The sequence below is a fragment of the Macadamia integrifolia genome, chromosome 11 (genome assembly GCF_013358625.1).
Source record: "Macadamia integrifolia cultivar HAES 741 chromosome 11, SCU_Mint_v3, whole genome shotgun sequence".
Lineage (NCBI taxonomy): Eukaryota > Viridiplantae > Streptophyta > Magnoliopsida > Proteales > Proteaceae > Macadamia > Macadamia integrifolia.
Window position 1 is genome coordinate 20873592 of NC_056567.1, and position 6450 is coordinate 20880041.

The 6450-nt window shown below is 40.1% G+C and overlaps 1 pseudogene; it reads left to right on the forward strand.

Moving 5' to 3' along the window:
- The first annotated feature begins 1877 nt into the window (after positions 1–1877).
- LOC122092974 lies at positions 1878–3231 on the forward strand (annotated as a pseudogene).
- The last annotated feature ends 3219 nt before the right edge of the window (positions 3232–6450 follow it).

The following is a 6450-nucleotide window of genomic DNA, read 5'->3' on the forward strand; positions in this document are numbered from 1 at the left end:
CTCACACACACACAAACAAACAAGGCGGACTTATTTCTCATCATCTTAGAATCAGATTCTGAAATACCTTTTTCACAAGTTGTTATCTCTATCAAATCTTTACCAAAAAAATGAATCCTCTATCAAATAAATTTATGGGTGGTTTTCTTTTACATTGATGTTCTATTTTACTCCTATCTCCCTCCCCCTCCCCCTCCCCCTCAAAACCCTGGTCGAGTGAGATGGTATTGCAAATGCTCTGGGTAGTCTTATTTTTTCTCCCTCTCCATCCCTGCAAGAACAGTTTTTTAGTTTGATATTAGGGGAGATAGAACCTCTGGGGAATTTTAAGGACCACTATGAATGGTGCTGCCGAATTAAGTTGTGAAAAATTATAGTTTCTTAAGTTCGATCCCTCTGGGGATTGATGTTTAAAAAAAATGAAGAATTGTTTTCATAGTTTTAAGGAACGGGTATAGTATCTCATCAAAAAAGGAACGGCTATAATATAAAGTGGAAGTCGTACATAGTACTAAAAAGCCTAGCTAGAGACCATGTACAATAAAATAAAATGTAGGCATAGTACTAAAAAGCCTAGCTAGAGACCATGTGTCAATAAAATGAAATGTAGGCAATAATGGTCTTGTCAATCAATCACAAAGTATAATTAACCATTAAAAACCTTATCACCACTTGTCATGTTTGGTGAACATGGATGGTTTCATATTAAAGAGGATAAGGGTGTTAATCGGTTTGATTTCGGTTTAAACGGTATGGATCAGTTCGATTCATATTTATTTGATTAAAACCATAATCATACTATTTACTAAACGGTTCCACTTTCTGAAATTGTGACCGTTTAGTAAATGATTTCAGTTTCCACCATTTCTAAACGGTGCCGATTTCACGGTTTTAAACGGTTTCGGTTTCAGTTTATTTCATATGGTTTGTAAAACGGTTTACAATCGATTTGTTATAACTTGCAACCATCTCTAAACTGAAGATCATAAGCTTATCAAAAAATAATTGGCAACCACAAATAAGAGATTCTATATTAACGATGGTATGTCTTAATTTGATAATCTAGTGATATTTCTTTCCATGGCCACTCTCAAACATTTAGAACTAATATCATATAACATCCAAATCCAGACTTTTACAGCATAAAGTATTAAAATGACAGGTGGTTCAGCCAAAACACCCCATCTATGATAACATAATAATATAGTAACATATATGGATTACAAATTCATGATCTAAAGCCTAAACTTGAACTAAATTGCAATGAATCATACCAAAGCAGAATAGGCACTTAATTTAATTATTAATTGTTATACGGATTACTGACCCTTCTTTATTTAATTGTTATACGATTAATCGGATCGATTTAAATGGTTTAAACAGTTTTAAACGGTTTGGTTTAAACGGTTTCAATTTGGTTTGAAACCAACGGGTTCCGCGGTTAAAACAGACCCAACCCGACCCGTTTAGCTAATCGGCCTGAAACTTGAAACCATAACCGCACCATTTACTAAACGGTTTTGTGGTTTCGGTGCAAATCGATCGGTTCGATTTCGATAAACGGTTTCGGTTATAAATTCACATCCGTAAAAGAGGACCCCAAGCCCATCTCATTTCTGTAATTTTAGTCCCAAACAAGTATATGCATCAAAACTTAAGTGTGAGAGGCATCTAAATATATAATGAACTTAATCATCCAGGAATATTGGGTATATATCTACAGTCTCTCCTAAGTTCCCAGTAAGAGAGTATATTTAATTAGTCTCTCTTAGGCTCCCAGCAATCTAGTGTATTTAACATCCAAATACAACAATCTCAAGCCATTGATTAGTGGTGAATGGTGACCTAACCCACAATGGGAACCTCACTTGAAATTGATGAGGAACCACAACAAGAACAATCAAAAGAAGTTAACCCTCCTGCCTCTCATCTTCCTAATCCATTTCCAGGCCTCAGGTGGTCCCTTTGGAGAAGAACCAGCCGTAAAATCCGCCTGACCCCTCCTTACCATCCTTGGCTTTGTCATCATCCTTTCATCTGGAGTATCCCACAAGCCCTCCTCACGGCCGAGCTCGCCACCACCTTCCCTGGTAACGGTGGTTACATTCTATGGGCCTCTCATGCATTTGGCCCCTTCTGGGGCTCCCTCATGGGTTCATAGAAGTTCACTAGTGGAGTCATCAGCAATGCCTCCCATCCTCTCCTCTGCATTGACTACTTGAAGATCTTGTTCCCAATTTTTGCCTCCGGTCTTCCACGCTATATCGCGATTTCTTCTGCAACCTTCATCTTATCTTTCCTTGACTATACCAGTGTAACAATATTTGATTACACCACAGTTGGCCTAGGTACAATCTCACTCTTGCCATTTCTTGTAATGGCTGTGGCTTCCATCCACAAAATCGATCCCCACAGTTGGATTAGCTTGGGTTAGCCAGGGATGAAAAGGGATTGGAATCTATTCTTCAATACCCTCTTCTGGAACTTGAATTACTGGGATAATGCCAGTACTTTGGCTGGAGAAGTCGATCAACCTCAAAAGACATTCCCAAAAGCACTTCTCTATGCTGGAATTCTGACTTGTCTAGCCTATGTGATCTCTCTCATGTCCACAAGTGGGTCACTTGAGCTGAATCAAGAGAGATGGGAAGATGGGTTCTTAGCTGAAGCTGCAAACATGATAGTGGGCAAGTGGTTAAAAATTTGGATTGAAGTTAGTGCAATAGTGTCTGCAATTGGAGTCTTTGAAGCCCAATTGACTAGTTGTTCATTCCAGCTTCTAGGCATGGCCGATGCCGGATTCATACCACGATTCTTCGGGTTGAAATCGACCCAGTTCGGTACACCATGGGTTGGGATCTTAGTATCAAGCTTGGCGACAAGAATTTCTTGTATGGTTTGGGGATGTTATTGGAGTTCTCTTCGTTTATCTGGTTGAGACTTAAGCATCCATTGTTGAAGAGACCATTTAAGGTGCCCATGGGAATGACTGGACCGGTGGTGATGTGTTTGGTTCCAAGTGGAATTTTGATCTATGTTATGTCAATTGTGAGTCCACTGGCGTATGTGGCGAGTGCTTCAGTGACGCTTGTTGGGGTTGCTGGCTATTTCTTAATTAGCTTTTGCAGGTCTAGGGGCTGGCTTGAGTTCAGCAAGGTTGAGGTTGAAGCTGAGTATAGTGAAAGGCCTAGTGAGGATGAGGGAACTGTTTTGGTCTATCCGCAGAAGTAGACATTTAGACTATGTACTGTAACAATTCTATTTTTTAAACATGATTTTGGGTCAATCACACTTTTTTTCATTTCTATTTTTTTAGAGTGATTCTGCGTAAAAAATGTTGTATGGTAATCCCAAAAAAAAATTGATTTTGTAACATGAAAGAAATAGAAACTTGTATGGTTTGCACTTAATAGAATCATTTCTGTTAGAAACCAATATTTACATAAAATGTCATCTTCACCATGGGTGTTGTAATTTTTAAATCAAATCTAAGGATGGTGGTTGCTTACCCACATAAAATGTCCTGCATGGGTTTTATTTGCGGGGCATTTGTAAAACCATCGTTCTGGATTTCTTTTGGCCTTTGTATCCTTTTGTTGTCTAGACATTGATGGTTCTTTTAATATTTAGCTCAACAAATAAAAGGAGAAAAGGCATTAGAAGAGAAAAAAGGATTTCCTCAGCAGTCAAACAGTCAATAGGGATTCGATCTGATCATATCCCTTTGGCCCTGTATGCTCTGTGATTTTTTGTCTCTGAATTGATAAACTGATTTAGTGGGAGAAATTGAATATCTGATTGGATTCCATCTTATTAAACTACAATCTCTTCCTTTTGATTATAGAAATCCCCATGACAATAAACCTTCCCACCAAAAACCTGTCTGGTTCTTCTAGGAACTCCCCATCCTTTACATTTAGACTTGTTGAAATTTCAGGTCTTCCCCTCCTTGAGTTTACAGTAAGTGAATCTATTACAAATGCCAAAGAATATCTCAACTCCCAAGTTCCTATTACCATAAAACCAATATTGAAAAAGTCTTTAGCAATAAGACCCTCTTATTTTAATATTAATTCGACTCATAAACAGAACAAAGGACCAAGAAGAAAAGAAGAACGGAACGGGAAGCCATGTTTTCCATTTTCAAGCTTATGGCATGGTTCCTCCTCGTGAGAAATATTAATAGAGTGGCTTCACAGGGAGAAGAAGTTGATTTCACCTACCACGGCTTCACAGAAGCTAACATGAACCTTGACAACGCAGCCGAAATCACATCCAATGGCCTCCTTATGCTGAGCAACGACACCTGCAAGTAATTGAAGGCCCATGCCTTGTATGATAACCCAATTCGCTTCCTCTACCCATCATCCTCTGCTATCTCCTTCTCTACCACTTTTGTCATTGCTATCCTCCCCCAGTATCCTGATTTGGGAGGTCATGGAATCGCCTTTGTCATCGCACCCAAAAGAGGCCTTCCTGGTGCTGGTCCAAGCCAACATCTTGGCGTTTTCAACGAGACCAACTATGGAAATTCAACAAATCATGTATTGGCAGTCGAGCTTGATACGATACAGAACACTGAATTCAATGATATCAATGACAACTATCGATCTCAATGGATTGGTGTCTAAATCTCCTACTCCGGCCGCCTATCTCAATAAAAAAATCGGTCAGTTCCTGCTTTTTGTTTCAACGATCCCCTTCTCTTCTCTAGCCGTTCTCTAAATGCAAAATGGTGTTAGGTTTACAATACCCTTGAAATACACCTTTTGTTATGTTTTGAAGATGATTTTCATATTTACCCCTCTTAACTTAAGTCACCTTTTGCTCAGAATCAATTCTAAAAATGAAAAGCAAGCTTTTCATGCTCCCAAAAATAGATTCCAAAGCCTCGTAAGTGCCCGGTTCATTTCAAAAGACAAGAAATTGAACCGAGCTCACCATACAACTTTTACCCCATTTCTATGCTAAAAAATTGAATAAACATCAGAAATCATTTTTTAGAACGTTACAGTACAGAGCCTTAGTGACGCACAAGAAAAATGTAAGCTCACTGATTAGGTCAAGTCTTTAATTGGAGCGCTATAGGCCAATCGTCACAAGTCATAAAAATTATTTTTTTCTTTCATTCCTTTCCTACTTATGGAGATTGGTATTGGCTTTTCAACCTGATGGAGTAAATAAATAAATGGGAGAGGAATAGATATGCCGCGGATATCAAGTATGCTAGCGGATAGCACTAATAGGATCACATGATGGAGTATCATTCAGGAAGGATATGATGGTCATTTTAGAAACAGGGAAGAGAGAGATAGAGACAATGGGTGCTACCATACTTGATATCGGCTGGATATCCAACATTTTCCCTAAATGAAATAAACCTAATAAGATAGAAAAAGAAAAAATTATAAAGTACAAGATGACCAAGGTCGGAGTGGATCACTTAACTTTTGGTCTCTCGGGGACTTATTCAACCTTTGCCAATGCTCCATATATTTATCTCTCTCCTTCCCCAAATAAGGGACAACGATGGCTTCTCACTAGAGGGAGAAGAGAGATAAACACATAGGAGCACTGGCATAGACCACACTCTTAGAGCACTGGCAAATATAGCCCATGAAAAAGATGCCCATGCGGCCATCCCAGTGTATATCCCACATTGTCATTGGTTAAAGCGGCTAGCTCTAGGAATGCTAGCAGCGTGCATAACCCCAGCGCCTAACTTTATAAGGAAAAAAAAAAAGGATAAAAGGCATCTTCCTTAATAATGCTCGCCTATTATATGCATTGTCATAAATTTCCCTGATGCCGTAAAAATTGACCGGATGATCTTCCCTGCAGTTCCTGATGCTTTAGCTGACCTACACAAAAGAGATGTAGGGGAGAGCCGGGCTGACCCGACAAGGGACTCTCCGATGTATAAGTCAGATCTTTCCACAGCAGATGCTCAATAGAGCCTTTCCAGTAAAAAAAAAGAAGTGATTGATCCCCTATGATAGAGGCTTACCTTGGTATTTATTGGTTGCTGATGGAGAGAGAAGGAGGGCCGTTTGTGGAGAGTGATATTTAGGGGTAGAGTCCTTGAGAGGAGTGGCTCTGTGATTCTGGGAATATTCCAGGTTCCAGGGCATGTTTTGGGAATATTCCCCGTTGATCTCGGAGGTGCAAGTCGTGGAGGGGTGGATGCCTCTGATGACATGTAGTGGACAGAGTCCTGCCCCCGTGATTAGGGATCAAGTCCCTTGAATGTAGGAGTGGATGTGTGCACGTTTTGGGGTGCCTTATTTGGCTATGCCTAGCCGAGGTGATAGGTTGGCCGAGCCGAGGTGATAGGCCAACCGAGCCGAGGTGACTGGTTGGCATGAGAAGAGGCCGAGGTGGTTGCTTAGTATGAGGAGAGGCCGAGGTGGCTGCTCGGCACGAGGAGAGGCCGAGGTGGCGGGTCAGTCT